At 42.0% G+C, this 16613-nt stretch overlaps 1 protein-coding gene across 2 annotated transcripts in view; it reads right to left on the reverse strand.

Annotated features, from left to right (window-relative positions):
- Nucleotides 1-16613, reverse strand: part of ZC3H12B (zinc finger CCCH-type containing 12B) — a 57920-nt gene that overhangs the window by 14069 nt on the left and 27238 nt on the right. The window lies entirely within an intron of this gene.

A 16613-nucleotide genomic window follows, 5' to 3' on the forward strand; every position in this document is an offset into this window, starting at 1 on the left:
ACGATTGCTACAAATTGAATTCTGCAATAACAAAGTAATCCTAATTAAAATATCATGTACATATGAATTGATAAAGAACATCACATTGTTTACTTAAGATGACGGAGTCGTCTTATCCTGATTTATGACCCAAAGCACCAGTCTTTGATAACCAGAATTCCATGCCTTAAGTTAGGTGGATGAGAAGCTCAGGAGTAATGGCAAAACATATAACTGTACTGATAGTAGTAGCAGCTTAGAACACACTAACACATGGTCATTAGAAGCAACTAATGAAATAACAGTGAATTTAAAACATTCTAAAAGGACAATTGTTTAGAATGCGGTTTTCCAACTCCAGCCTTTATTTACCCTCAAACATTTCAAGTCTTGATTTTTCTCAGTGGATGACTAAAGGAGAACTCCAGGTAAAATAATATTCTTCTGGGTTTAGTGGACTGTGAGGTTGTTGATGAAAATGACCATTTGTCATTCAATTCAGGTAGACTACTTAAATATCTGGTAGTATGTGAAGAAACCCAGTGCAGTAGACACGGGGGAGAATTGCACTTACGGTAAGTCAGAATGGGATTTATAGGGAAAAAAATATTTTGCATGAATTCTACTTTAAGAAAATGATGAAGACATGACCTTTTGAGGAGCAGTGTTAAAAAATCTTGGTTTATATGATGTAAAAATTAGATTTATCACAAGGTTCCGTACACAAACATATGCAGTAAGTGTAATAAGCAATCGCTTTACTAATATAATGAGATGTTGCTAAATTAGCAGTGAAGCAATTAACGATATGAATTAAAGCTGATTAGACAAGCCCGACTAGAGTAGAAGACAGAAATGATTGGTGTGTGCGGACATGGATAAGAACAAAGTTTCTAAATAAAGTGAACAACACAAGCCAAGTCAGAAAAGGGCAGCGTACTGTTCTCAAGCTGAGTGACTGGCAGGGAAAGCTAGGACTTGTAGTTCCACAACAACTGGAAAGCTACAGATTGCCTTAGATATGTTTGCACCTCATAACGATTAAGGCGCTTCTGTGAAGCATGCTGCTATAGCCCGTGTGCTCCTGTTCAGTGTGCTGCACATAGGCCCTGATTCAGAGCCGGACGCTATGACAGAGTGCTCGCTCTGAATCAGGGCCGTCCCTGCTCCTTTTTGGAGCGGCCTCCTGGCCGCTCGCATAGCTGTGGGTGACCACCCACAGCTATAGCGAGCGACCAAAATGATGGTTGCGATGGTCAAGACCATCGCGACCATCGGGCTTGCGACGAGACCCTGCGGTAGGGTCTCGCTGCCGCAAGCCCTGGAGTGCTTTTGTCTCTATCAGAGCCAAAAGCACTCCCACTGACATCACTAGTGATGTCAGTGGGGCCGGCCCCAGACGGTAGGCGTTCCCATGGGAACGCCTCCGTCTGGGCAGCCACGCCCCGGGCACGCCCACCAAAGGGGGCGTGCTGTCAATCACCATCGACAGCACGCCCCCTTTGCTGCGAGACCCATAACGACGGCTTGGCCGTCGTTATTCGGGTCTCGCGCATGCGCACGACGGAGCCGGCTCCCTCGTGCGCATGCGCACTTGGGCAACATCGACCAGCTTTTGAGCGCTCAGCGCTCGCGAGCGGGTCTAAATCAGGCCCATAGTACCAGCAAAATGCAATGTGTCAAACCAAAAGAACAACTGAATCCTTCATAGGGAAAGTCTCATAACTAGACTTTGTTGCTCTTTTGAATGATTGTATTACAAGCACATAGGGCAGAATTCAATTGTTTTCAGCCCCCTTTGCGCCCGACGGAGCTATTTAATTGTTGCTCCTATCGGGCGCGATCAGCTGCCAGCGCTCCATTTCAGCTCGCAGCCCCAAGGAGGGGTGCGAACTGAAATATGCGAAAAGAGAACTGTTTGGGCACCCAAATGGCACTTTTTGCGATCGCGCTCAGCACTTTGGTCGGGGGAAGCCAATTTACGCAGCTAAACCCGACCACTTCAGGCGCGATCAGCACGAAAAGCAGGAACAATTAAATAGCGGCCCGCAAAGTCCCGTCACTTTAGACGGGAGATTCGGACTGTGAAAACAATTTAATACCGACCATAAAATTCATGCGGAATTTGAGAGAAATACATCAGGGTGAAAAAAAACAAATGTAATAATATATTGGTTCCACTAAGAAAATCAGAAAGTCATAAGCAGACAAGATGTACGTTTACTTAAAGTTCTGGAGGACTAAAAACACGTTCAAGCTTTTCTCAAACTCATTATCATTAATTACTTTACCAAAACAAAGGCAAATGACGTCTGTTTTTTAAGAGCATTACTTTTTATCAGCATCAATATAGTTATTGAAATCCTTGACATTTTGTGCCATGAAATCTCTTACATAAGACAATAATGGAACAAAGCTTCGGCTGCCGATTTGGTCATTAACCACTTGGCAAGAACATCCGGCATCCATTAAAGCTAACCGAAGGATCTCCCTCTACACAATTACAGGACTCTTCAAAACATCAATTACAATAATAAAAGTAGAGCAGAGTGTTTGAAGAAACATGAAGACATTAGACCAGGACACGTCACCTAGAAATTGGATGTTCTGTGACATCAGCCTACACCAGACACAAGCACTATAGTATAACAATATAGTCATGTCAGTTCTCCACAGAGATTATGAAAACCATTTATCAAACATTGAATACAACAAATTTGGTAGCTACATCACGTAAAATGTAGATTATGGACGGGAATAACAGAATTCCCAAACCATGCTCTTTAGACACAAGCTTTAGGGGACTATTTATTAAGCCCAAAAATGTGGAAATTCTTTGTTTATGGAGGACTGATGCATTTGTTTGAGCAATTAATAAGGGCAAAAGAAAGCACTCTATGGTGTTGCTAAATGAACTGTACATAGTACAGCCTCTATTGGAGCAGGTGTATTTTTGCAAGATCACCCCAAAATATTGCTTTTCTATTCCCCTCCACCCTACCCAGCACTTATGGGTTTACTACTTGTATGTTCGTTTTGACTGGCAGTATTGATACAAAGTTCTTACAATGTCAGATTCAACTTGCACATCAGTGAAGATTCCAAACCTAATCCGTGCCGTGTAGTACATTTTTATATCCTACTGTACAACATACTAGTAAAGTCAATCTGTATGGAGGTTAAAAGTTACTAATGAATTATGTGGCCAGAGTAATAGCAAACTACTGACTGCAGCACAAGTTCTTTTATACATGGTATATCTAATGAGACCGCCATTATACTATATACAGCATGAACTAACTCGCTCATTTAAAAAGTTGTAATAGTGTTAAATATGAACGTAAAAAAAGATAGTGACCCAACGATTACAGGTACTACAAAGATTCAGCGATCGCATAATACTTTACAGATTATCATTATGATATAAATATCACGTGTTGTAAGAAATGGAAGCTTCTTTTCTATAACAAAACACATTTGGTTCCCAATATAGAAAGCACCAGAAAACTCAAATGAATAAAAAGCATGGTGAAATGAAAACCAATGACACAGAAGCAAGGGGACTTTTTAAAGATCACATAGATTTTTTTATGTCACAGAAGACATCAGGTGGTCAAAATACACCTTAGCTTCCTTTTCGGGAGTTCCCATGAGGAAATAAAGTTGCAGTGAAAGTTTTGGCTCATTTATCTTAATCTCATATGTATGTACAGTATGCCACTGCATACCTGAATGGAGACTGTATATTTGAGTTTTAGAGGGCTGAGGTGAGATTAAATGTAAAAGGAGTAGTGGGAAAATGGAGCAACTTCAAATAAAGAGCCTGATTCAGAGATAGATGCAAAGCCGATATTTACGCAGTTCAGAGATTATCGGTAGACTCCTCATGTGTCTAAAGCTGGCCACACACTAGACCAACTTACATCCAATCAGCCAACTTGTTGATTGGTTGGAATGAAAATCTGGTAACATATGGGAGTAAATGATGATCAGCAATTTGCTCCTAAATGCAAGAAAACAGATGAAAATGGTCGTTCAGACATGTTTGTTAAATGTTTGATCTAAACTATTTGTTCAAACAACATTTTTTGTCCATTTTCCGGCGTTTGGGAGCAAATTGCTGATTGTCATTTGCTTTCATCCCTTACCAGATTTTCATTCCAACCAATCAACTAGTTGGCTGGTTGGACAGATAATCATTAGATGTCTCAATACATTACTTTGTGTCTGCGACATCTGCATATTTTCTCACAGTAGCTGCCTATGGAATCACAGCTGCTATGGCACCAATGTACATCTCTGAGTAAGGCCGAGAGTGGATACTGGCAATAAAAAGAAAATGTGGAAGAAACAATGTGTACTGGTGAATACACTACTATATGAAAGAAGGTTGAAGGATAGCGGAGGAAATATAATAAAAGAAGAGAGATTGGTGAAGACACAGGGCTAAATTTACTAAGCAGCACAGCGTTGCATCTTTGGTTTCTATTTAATATTATTGCCCTTTAAAGCTGAAACTGCCAGCCATGTTTTGTATGTAATATTTTTGCCCCTTTAAATCCAGCAGCTGAAACCACCAAAGACGCGATAGCTTTCAAAAGTGCCGCAGAGGAAATTTAGCCCAGATTTGGTAGGAGATGGAGATATAGAGGGGTATTCAATATGAAACGTAAACTTCACTGTCGAAGTTTACGTTTCATATCGGAGCTTTCACCTGGGATAAAGTATCGGACGCGAGCCCGCTTATCCCAGTATTCAATATGAAACTAACGAAAACGGGAGCATGCGAAGTGGGATTTGCGTAAAGTTACGAAATTTTCCTTAAAAAAAAATTATAGGACCCCCCTAAAGTTGTAAAAACATGGGGGATCACTATGGGTACCCCCGTTTTAGCTGGTAAATGAAAGTCGGGGATTTATATAGCAGCAGCAGGTGTTTTTTTCCCGACATTGAAGAAGTGTTGCAGAAGAGCACTTAGGTTATTTTTTTCGTTTTTTTAAGTGGTCCCATCAAATTTGGGGTACATGAAAATGGGTACTAGCATATTTTGATGTCCCTAAAGTAAGTTTTTAAAAATTCTGCAATTGTGCACCTGCCGCAATAAATGTATTCTAGAAAACACCTGCCGCATACTTGCAGAATAGCCCTGAACCTATTTCCCTATTGTTAAACAATTTTTTCCCATTTTTTTTTTCCACCCCAATTTTTAAAATTAATTTTTTGGGGTGTCCCTATTTTTTTTTAAAAACTTTTTTGACACAGTTCTTTTTTAAATGTCATTCCCAGGGGTGCAGGCTTTTTTTTTTTTTTAAGCCTGCACCCCTAAACCCCAGTTCTGCACTTTTTTTTAGACACCTATTCAATGGTGAAAAGTTATCCCCGTTTTTTATCAAAGACTTTTCGAACCTGCGAAAAGTCTTTGTAATTGAATACGGTGTAAAACTAAAACCTGCGATAATGACGTCATAGGTGCGATATTAACGCAAAAACTGAGTTTTCGCTCCCATATTGAATACCCCTAAAAGTATCAAATATCGGGAAACAAAAAGAGTAAGAGAAAAAAAAAGTAAAGGTGAAAGAAAACTGTATGGTTGAACAGAAGATTATATGCAATTATGGAACGGAGATGACCAGGTAAGAAAATATGGTGTACATAGCATAGCCACAGGGAATGACATGAGGACTTTTGTGACTCGCTATTAAAGTATGACAAACAGGAATATTCATACATTGCAGTTATTTGAATATATATTTTCCAGAATACAAGCACTGTAGTGGAACCCCCCCTTTCCTTCAATCTTTGGGGTCAATCCTATGCCAATGCGAAGGGTGCGAGTTGCCGTACCTTGCACTCATCTCGGCCCACTCCCAGCCAAAATTCACTTAATTTTGCTCGGAGCCCTATGGGGCTGCGAGCACTTTTAGGCGAATCTAGGCTGCCGTCAAGTGTGCCCATTGTCGCAATGACTCGTACCTGCGAGTACATCGCATACAGGGCGTTTTAAGAGAGGAGGGGACCTTAATTTTCACTTTATCTTAATTTTCACTTTATGCAACATCCTTCTAAAAACATTAGATCTCACCTAAAGAGATCGATGAACCATATGAGGAGACTTTGGACTCTGGAGGTGACAATTTACCCAAAAGTTATATTTCTGTCAGGACAATAGAAAACTTCCACAAGAGATAGTATAGATAGCACTATGGACCTCATTCAGACCCGCTCGCAAGCGGGTCGATGTTTAGGCCCTGCGCACGTGCAGCAGCCGCACTGCGCGTGCGCAAGCCCCGGAGCTAGAGAGAAATTCTCTCGCTCCGGAGCTCACTACATAAGGGGCGGCTGTTCATGGTGATCGACCGCTCGCACCGTTTTGTAGGCATGGCAGGGGGGGGGGGGGGGGTGGTTTCACAAACGGAGGCATTCCTTAAGGAACGCATGTCGTTTTGTGGGCGGCTGCACTGACATCAGCAGTGATGTCAGTGGGGAGCTTCCTGCTCGATCAGAGCAGGAAGCTCCCTGGGGCTTGCGGTTGCCGAGACCCAACCTCAAGGTCTCAACGCAAGCCCAGATGGTCTTGACCATCGCGACCATCAACCTGGTCGGTCGCTAAAGCTGTGGGTGGTAACCCACAGCTAAGCTAGCGACCAGGAGGCCGCACTACAAAAGAGAAGCGGCCGCCCACATTCAGAACGAGCACTCGCATTTTGCGAGCGCCTCTGAATGAGGGCTTATATCCTTGCTAGCTGCCACGTATGTTCCCCACCATCATACCTCAGCTGGACCGACGGGATCTCCATTTTCAGTTATTTAAAATATTTTGATTTTTCATTCACCAGTATATATTTAGGTATTTTCTCATCAGTTATCATCATTTCTTATTAATGTGTTTATTTCTTTTTGCTGCTACATCATTTCCACTATGTAACCATCAGTAATATACTAATATTGTCTCCTTATCTTCAGTGGCAGATACTGTAAATGGGTGTATGATATGAGAGGTACAAAACACACACACAGCACTGCAAGGCAACAATGGCTAATGATCACTATTAATGGGTTTACTAGGCACATTACACTTCCCACTACAGTTAAAAAACAGTGGTTCATCCTTAGGGATATTTTACTATCCGGGCGCAGGGGATACTGGCTCTTAGAATACCGGCACCAGAATCCTGACATCTGTCAGAATCCCAGTGCCAACATCCCAAAGGTAAGCAGCGGAGTTTGGGAGGGGGGGGGGGGGTGGGAGTGTTAGGCACTAGGGGGAGGGTTAGGCACTAGCAGGGGGCGGGGGGGGGGGGGGGAGATAGGTTTAGGGTGCGGGGAGGGAGGGTTAGGGAGACTGTAATAAGTACTTGTTGCCTTCCCTTATGCATGTTACGCAGACAGTCCTATCTGTAGTCTGCAATGGTCAACATCTCACTTCCTAGGCAATTTACCCAACATCTCTTGATTTCTAAAATGTAACATTACCGCACCAGGTGCCACCAAATTGGCAGAGCAGTGGTGATTGATGCTGCTACCATGCGCTCGTCATCCACACTGATGGGAAATCGCAGAAAAGCAGTGGTGGATGACACATTCATGCCAAGCAGCTCCCGGAGTCCTATACATGCCCCCAAAATGTCATACACTAGGCTTCTTTTTGATGAGGCCACGTCCTCTTTAGCACGCACTAGGAGTCCACACTTGGTGACACCGACCATAGTGACGCCACTAGCCAGTCATATGATTGTAAAAACATGCTAGGTCTGTGTCCACAGAGTTGTAATGCCCAATCGGACAGCGAATTCCTATGGGAAGAAAGTAGCCTTCTAGACTGTATGTTTAATTAAATAAAATTACAAAAACTTTAAACACAGCAGGAACAAACAGTGGTTTGCAGCACTCTCTCCTCCTCATCGGTGGCCCACTGAATACAGTCCCACAACAAATACACTTTGGGGCAAATTAATTCTGACTGAATTTGATGATTTTGCCACCACAATTTTCCAGTGTTAACATATGTGTGTGTATATGTGTATACACACACACACGTGTGTGTATATATATATATATATATATATATATAAACAGTTTTATTTTTTTATTTGTTTACTACTGTGCAATTCAATTTCCCCTTTGTTTATTGGCAAATGCCTTTCAAAGCACGGCCGAGCATAAAGATGTCCACTGCTGCCTTCTCATATCCGTCCAACAGGGTAAACATCGCTATCATCGACGCTCATCGGGCAGCCACACAGCATATAATTCAAGTCTGACCTGCCTCAAACACTGCGGCTCTCCTGACACGCAGAGAGCTCTCATACTCTGAAGACAATCGCAGTGGCTAGTTTATGCACGCCCATGAAACAGCGTTTGAACAGTCCAACGCGCCTGCGTTTTTCTAACCACCACCTCCAAACCCTGACTGTCATTCACTTTCCAAGTTATTCATATGTACGAGATTAATCGTGATGCAATAATTTTGAGTGCGCAGTGCAGCTTTCGCACATGCTCAATAGCAAACAATCGCTCATTCTGTGAAAATATTGGCATTGCGTCTGTCTCTGAATCAGGCACTATAAGCAAACTAAGGGCCTGCACTGCCGGCTGTGGTAAAATATGCAAAACCATAAGTAAAAAGGTGCCCATTGCTGGCTTCTCTGATCCAACGTTGCGTCCAAAGATGCAGCATCGGATCAATTGTGTGAACATCGGACATCTGAGTTACCCCCAGGTGACTCAGGACGTCCGGCAAAATGACGCTGCCGATGCCAGTAAAGATGCATCAAGGGCTTTAGCATGTCCAGAAAGCGGGGTTGACAAGCCACATTTTGTAGAACGCTCGCTGTCGTCTCCCAGCAGCATGACAATTATGCTGCGGCTTTGAGACACTGTGACCAACATTGCAGAAATAGATTTGCACATGTGGCTTCTTCTCATGTGCAGATCTGCAAACATCAGAGATTTATGTAAATATGAAATTGATGTAAATCTATGAATTAGGCCCTAAAATGCAAACTGAGGAAAAAGTAGCATAATGGAGGGGAAAAAAAAAATAGCACACAGTATATGAAGAAAAAGTAGCTACATTGAGGAAAAAGTACACAATCTAGGGTAAAATGGCAAAAGACAGGTTTGATAGTGAACATTCAGTATGTTTTGTTTGTACTGGGGGAAAGAAACCACAGCACCAGGAGGAAACCCATGCAAACAAAGGGGGAACACACAGATACGGTCATGTTGAATCCATGACCCCTGCACTTCGAAACAGCAATGCTTACCGCAACGCCACTATGATATCTATATCAACATGCTTCTAAAAGTATTATTTTCTGAATAAGGGGGAGATGTATGAAACCTGCTAAACCTCGAGGACAAGTGGAGAAATTGCCCATAGCAACCAGATTCTAGCTTTCATTTATCTAGTACATTCTATAAAATGATAGCTAGAAACTGACTGGTTGCTATGGGTAACTTCTCCACTTTAGGAGGTTTGATACATCGCCCCTAAAAAGATAAACTATAGCTCTTTTCACAGTGCAAAATCATTTTTAGATTCATTACTTGGATAAATGCTTTCTACATAAAAAATAACATGATTATTCTGTTTGCCAATGGCAGAGGTATTTGCTTAGCCACGATGGCATGAGACCATCAACAGGAAACCATTGATAGCTTCACCCATTGATGGTCATCACTGCCTGTGCTATACGCAGGGCCGTAACTAGGTGTGTGCAAGTGATTCCGCCGCACAGAGCCTTGTGGGTGGCACCACTGATGGCCCATGGACCCTGCATCTGGCTAGCAGGGTGCCTGGAAAAACACTTTGCAGCAAGAATCACTGCAGTGCCACCCGGAGCGTCCTGAGGTTGCTCCAGAAGTGCACATTGCAGGTCTTACAGCCCACCGGAGCATCCTGAGATGCTGTAAATCCAGTGCTGTAAATCCGGACGCTGCCGGCTCCGCCCCCTCATGCGCTATGGGGGCGTGGGCGACACAGGGCGCAGAAAAGCTGTTACGGCGCTGGCTACACAGCAGTCCAATAAGGGTGAGCACCATCGATAGCAAAACCATCAACTATCAGTGGCAAACTACTGATGGGTGCTAACTGCGGTTGGCCATTTCTAGTTTGGAACGTAAAAATACATTAATTACAACATTTCTTAATTGTCCAAATAAACGCACCACCCTTACTGTAAGTAACACAAAAAGAAACTAGTATTCCCGCTAGGCTGTGCATGCCGTCCCCACCTGCGGGCCGCAGTATCCCACAGGTAGAAAAAATAGCGTGCGTCTGCATGCGCACGGCATCTATTCAAAGAGAGGAGAGCTTGAAAGCGACCTGGCATGTCTGTAAGTGACGGGCACGCCCCCAAGAGTGATGGAAAGGGGGCGTGTCTTCAGCGCATGCTAGAGTGCCCTTTCTAGAGCGCCGGACCTAGAGTGAACACTCCGAAACGTGTTTGCAATACACTATCTTAAATATCTGAACCTTAAGCAAATTGAGTCTCAACTGAACCTCCTGTATTTAACATAGGTGCATTTTCTATAAAACAATGGCTCACTGGATAATAATTTCAAGATTTGATTATTACAAAAGAAAAAACGAATGTCATAAAAATAATCATCTTAGACATACTCACATATTGTTTGTTCCCTGCTAATTATCTATTGACAAAGTTAGGTCATGATGGTTTAATAGTTGTCGAGACTGCGGAAAACCCCAAGAATGCTGCTCTTTTAGCAAGTTACATACTAGCGAAGCTCACCAAAATATTCAGTATGTAGAATTACAACACAAATGTTTGACGCCTTATTTTAGCAATGCAAGTCACAATGAGAACAACTTTGTCATTGTGTAATTTTATGCAAGAATTCCTCATTCCACATAGTGAAAAACAGACTGTGTTTGCATGAACAAGGAAGTACAATAATTTATTTTAAATCACATTGGGCAGCACTTGCTATTCTTAAGACCTGTGAATTCCTCAAACATGTCCTCACTACTGAAGTGTGTAGCTTTATTTATCCATGCGCAAACATGTACTTTTATGATATTATAAGAATTCAGAGATCAACTACTAGACTACACCAACTCTAGAGAAGGGGTCTGCAATACCTGGCTGTTTCAGGGCGGAGACTGGGAGGTGACCTAAAGTGATTGGAAAAAAGAGGCTGTTTCATGGGCGTGTTATGGGAGTGTCACGTGCGAGCCTGGAAACGCTGTTGCATTCTTAATTGCAAATCCACAGCTTCAGAGGCCATGTTAAGTTGGATTTGAGGAGAGTAGCTAGAGTAGACCCTAGGCTACCGCAAATGTTGATGGTGCGACTGGTGTTGCATTGATGTTGGAGTGTTCACAAAATCCATCGGAAAAGTAGAGAGCCTGCAAGGGGGCTTCCCAACGCTCGTACACTCCATCGCACTGTGGAGCACAAAGGGAAGGCTAAAATTATCATATTCCCGCAACTGCTATTGTGAGAGCAGCTGCGAGAGTGGCTGCATTACCAACCATCTCTGAATCAGACCCCCAGTGCGGAATTTAATAATGCCTATTGTAAAACAGTAACAGTCATGTTTGGGAGCACTCAAACAAATCTGTTATTTTTTATGTTTTCCTTTGGTGTGGCATCAGTGTTCATGAATGTCCTTTTCTGTCTCTCTCCCTTGTGATGATGTCATTGGGAATACCCAGAAACTGTAAACACATTTCTGCTCTCTCTCTGCTATACTATTCTGCACTTACGGCATCCCATTTAGTTAATTAGGTTATTAATGAAATATTGTGGTTATAAATGCACACACATTATTTATTAAGCAAACTTTATCCCAATAAGCATCACAGCACTTTAATGTAGGCACACATACAAACTGCGCACAGATAAAGCCCTGGTTTTACTTAAACCATAACCCCAGGATACAGACATAGGAAATAAGTCTTAAATTAAAGAACTTTCCATTACAAGAAAATGCATGGTTCTTTACAGTATTAATGAGCAGTACAATAAGAAATGACCAATGGTAATGTCTGAAACCGTACGTACATAGAATGGGCTAAGTAAACGTTGCAGTGTGACACACAGCAGCTGATTTTAACAGTTATTTTTCTAGTACAGTTTAGAAAACTGATATTACTTTATGTGTGTCCCCTATATGCTTTGTATCACCCTTTCACCACTACATCCAAGATACCCCTTGTGTCCAGTGGAGAGGTGCATGTTGTTATTTCAAATATATAAGAAGTTAGCATCTAATTGCAAGAGTGTCATTTGTAGTATTAATTGGTAATACTTATACCCCTTTTACACTTGCAGCAATAACCCGGGTTATTACACATGAACGTGCAGCAACCCGGGTTACTGTGCAGTGTGAAAGGGCCAGATTGAAATAAGCTATCTCAAACTATGTCACAAGAAGGGTTGAACGCGTGTACAACCCTGCCCGTGATGCAGTGTGAACAGGTAACCCTGTTCACTGTATAGGAAGATCCAGCGCTCCGAGATTAGATCATCTCCAAGCGCTAGCTCAATACCAGATGCCAATGACGTCATCGACCCGGCATTGGTTCCGGGTCGGGCCTCCAGTCCGAAAGGGATCTCGGCCGAGTCGCACCCAGAATGGGTGGGTGAACATAATCTAGGGTGCGATCCGGCATTCAGATGTAAAAGATGTATTAGAAAGCATCACATTTCATGAAAATCTAGCATTTCGTTATTGCTGTGTACCTGTACAAGGCAAGATTAACAATGGGTTGGATGGGACTGCAGCTCTGGGCCTCCACATAAAAAGGACCATCATCATGACAGTATGATTATGACCAGCTATCCACAAGGTCGGCCATGAATATTAAAATTGTATTTTTATTTCTGTCACCCACGGCAAAAACTCAGTTTGCCCATCTCCCCTCAGTGATCAAAATATAATATAAATTTACCGTGGGAACAAATTGAAACTGCTGAATCCTCATTTTATTATCTGTCTTCCATTCTCACGCCCTCTATTCCTAAACTCTGGGGCTTGGTCCGACCACTAAACTGACCCGTTCTATATGGCTTTTATGCACTAGGCGATTTAACCTTTCGTCATATCCATCCCCTCTGACTCCCATTTGGGATAACCCGGATTTTGTTCCTGGATTATATACCAATAGGTCTCACTCGTGGTTCAATCTACCATCACGTCCTAGATTTCTATTTGATTTTATACAGGGCACTACCTGGTATTCAATGGAGGATTTGGTACAGAAATATCAAATTTTTCACCCAATTCTCTATGAATACTTTCAAATTAGGTAAATTCTTAATTCTCTCCCTAAGGATTCTATCTGTAGACCTTTTACGCCATTTGAGAGGCTTTGTTACTATACACCTACGAGACAGGGTATTATTTCTATATTATATCACCTACTCTGCTCCTCAGTAAATACACTTTCCCATGAAGTGGCGTGGGAAGCCGATCTGGGTCCTCCTCCTAGTGAGGAATCGTGGGAGATCATCACATCACAGTGACCACCATATAATATAGACGACATCAGTGACCGCCATATAATACAGAGAACATCACAGTGAGCGCTAAATAATAGAGAAGACATCAGTGACTGTCATATAATACAGAGAGCATCTAAGTGATTGGCACACACTACAGAGCAATCCAGTGACACAATACAATTTAGAGAGCATGTTAGTGACCACAATGTAATATATAAGAGCATGTTATGACTGGCACAGATTATCACTCCCCATCATTAAATAACCATTCTTTAACACAATCAGTATCATCAAAACACACCCATTCAACATCATTAACCACTATATAAACATTAACTTAATCATTCACATTATTAGTAACCCCAACATCATCAATTTTCAATAACTCCTTCCTTAACCTCACTCAGTACATCAGTCTCACCATTAAACCATTATCCCCCTCTTTCTCATCAAAAAAAACCTTCATATTTATTAACTACATTATGGTTATTAAACCAACACCCTAACCCCATTATTCCCAGTAGCATCTTCCCCAAATATACTCCCCCTCCACCACCACTCTTTTTTATTTCTTCCCCACTCACCTGCTGATGATCTTACTTTTCTTCCTGTTGCACTTGCTGAATGCAGACACACCGATTGACTGGGTAGGCAGCCAGTGGAATATCGTTACCATAGTGTATGGGTAGGAGAGGGCCACCAGCAGAAGGAAGGTGCCATGCGTGCAGTATTGCAACAGGCTGCATGGCCCCAGCGGCTCACTGCATCTGTTATTTTAATAACAATAAATAAAATTGTATTATGCAGCCGCTTGCTTCTACAAAACAAGTCCCCTTCCCACCTATCCACCCATGAGAAGCAGGTTTGTCAATGTGATAATCCACAGCGGACGCTCAAAGGGGAATTCAATTAGGTGAGTTTGCAAAAGGCGAAAAACTTGCACACTTTGCCTTCATGCGCGCACCTGAGATACACACAATTTAATTAGAAATGCAACTTCGCACTACTCGCAGTGAGTGTGCGAATTTTGTCCAAAAAGTGAACAGAGAAAATAGCATGAAAAAGTGGGGTAACCATCTTGTGTCCCAAAAAAGTGAAAACTGTAATTTGAAAGATAGAAAGCAGCTATTTTTTGTTTAAATACAGTCATTAAGTTTGGGGTGCATTATTTAGCTAAAAAAAAGATTATTTTAGGGTAATTTGAGGCCATTTATTTTTTTTCACCAAAAAAAAATTACAATTATTGGCCCAATTAAGCTAACTGAAAAATTCCAAATGCCTAATTAGTCATTAAGGGGGGTGTCCGAGTGGTTCTGAAGTCCTGATATTTTTACCTTAAAATACCGATTTTTCCCTACTTTCTCATCTGCTCAGGGGGCGCAAACAAAAACAGGCAAATTTACTCTGAAAAAGAAATGAGTTTGGAATTGAATTGCAAATGTAATTCGCAAGGCAAATTTGCAGTGACTTCACCTTGCGGAACCAAGCTCGCACCTAATTGAATTCCCCCCTCAGTACAGGGATGAAAGCCTGCACAGCTGCGAGTCAGACTCAGTTATACAGGAGGAAAACCATAGCTGCTTATGCTCCGGCTCCACTATTGCGACACAGTGAAAGCAAAATGGTTTGCACTAGGAAAGCAGGATTTGCTGTCCTTAGAAATATATAATACACTTCACTTCTTCCAAACACTGCATGAACAACTACTGTACCTGCATGACTTACTAAATACCTCATACTAAGTTCTACTTCGATGTTTGATAATGTATTCCCTTGCTGTGTAGAGCCAAAATTGCTCATATAAAGATCAAAGGAACTTACTGTACATGGTCCTAATATCTAGATGTGCTTTGCCATCACTTAAGGTGCGTACACACTGGGAGATCAGGAAAGTCAGTACGATTACGACATCGTAATCGTACAGTCATTCCTGATCGCCTGTAGTGTCTGCACTGAACGATCAGTCGTTCAGTGCAGGCACAGTCCATCATTCCTGAACATGCCAATCTGCCGTTATCGGCAGATTGGTCTGCACGTTCAGGCGATGGACAATGTCAGAAACGACCAGCGGGAGCGCGCATCGCTGGTCGTTTCTGACATAAAAGTGCACGATTTGTGCACGATTACTGAGCGATTGCACGATTACGATGCCGGTGCGAAAAGTCAATGTAAAAAAACGGGGATAATTTTTTGCCTTTAGCAGGCGAAAAAAAGTGCAGAATTGGGGTTTAGGGGTGTAGGGTAAAAAAAAAATAGCCTGCATCCTTTATTAAATCCCGTTAGGATAAACTGTGTAAATTAAAAAAAAAAAAAAAATAAATACCCTCAGGACCCCCTGAAAAATGGGGTTAAAATTTTGGGGTAAAAAAAAAAAAGGGGAACAGTGTTTAAAACTTGCAAGGTGTTATGAAAGTATACGGCAGGTGTTTTCTAGAATAGGCTATTAGCAGCAGGTGCATTTTGCACAATTTTTAAAAAATTAGTTTAGGGACTTAAAAATATGCTAGTACCCATTTTCAAGTACCCCAAATTTGATGGGACCACTTTTTAAAACGAAAAAAAAAAAGCTAAGTGCTCTTCTGCATCACTTCTTCAATGTCGGGGAAAAAAGCACCTGCCGCGGCTATTTAAAAACACGACTTTCTTCTGCAGGCAAAAATGGGGCTACCCATAGTGATCCCTCAGGTCTGGACATCTTTAGGGGGGGTCTTACAATTATTTCCCGAAAATTCCTTTATTTTTTCGCGGATCCAAGTTTCGCCTGTTCCCGTTTTCGCCTACTTTGGAATTGAATATGGTGAATAGCGGGTACCTGCGCGATACTTTTCTGCCTGGAAATCAGGTGAAGGAGGCGAAAAGTCCAGCAGGCGAAAAGTCTGCTCTTTTCGCCTCAAATTGAATACGGGCCTATGTATTCGAGAAAAGACCTCACTCTGGGGCTGGAGGGATCCTTGTCACTAGAAGGCTATAAATAAATAGATAGAAGGATATAAATGCTTTGAATAACAGCCACTATAAAATAAAGCAAATATATATCAGAAGATGTAGAGACAAGTCTTTACTTTTGGAATAAAATGTTCCTACATTCTGGAGTTAAGCTCATCTCTGCTCTACAAACTTTCCTCCTGGGAATCAGTGGCTTGCCTTTTTCCACTCTGATG

Source organism: Taudactylus pleione, unplaced genomic scaffold (genome assembly GCF_031769625.1).
Source record: "Taudactylus pleione unplaced genomic scaffold, aTauple2 ptg000211l, whole genome shotgun sequence".
Classification (NCBI taxonomy): domain Eukaryota; kingdom Metazoa; phylum Chordata; class Amphibia; order Anura; family Myobatrachidae; genus Taudactylus; species Taudactylus pleione.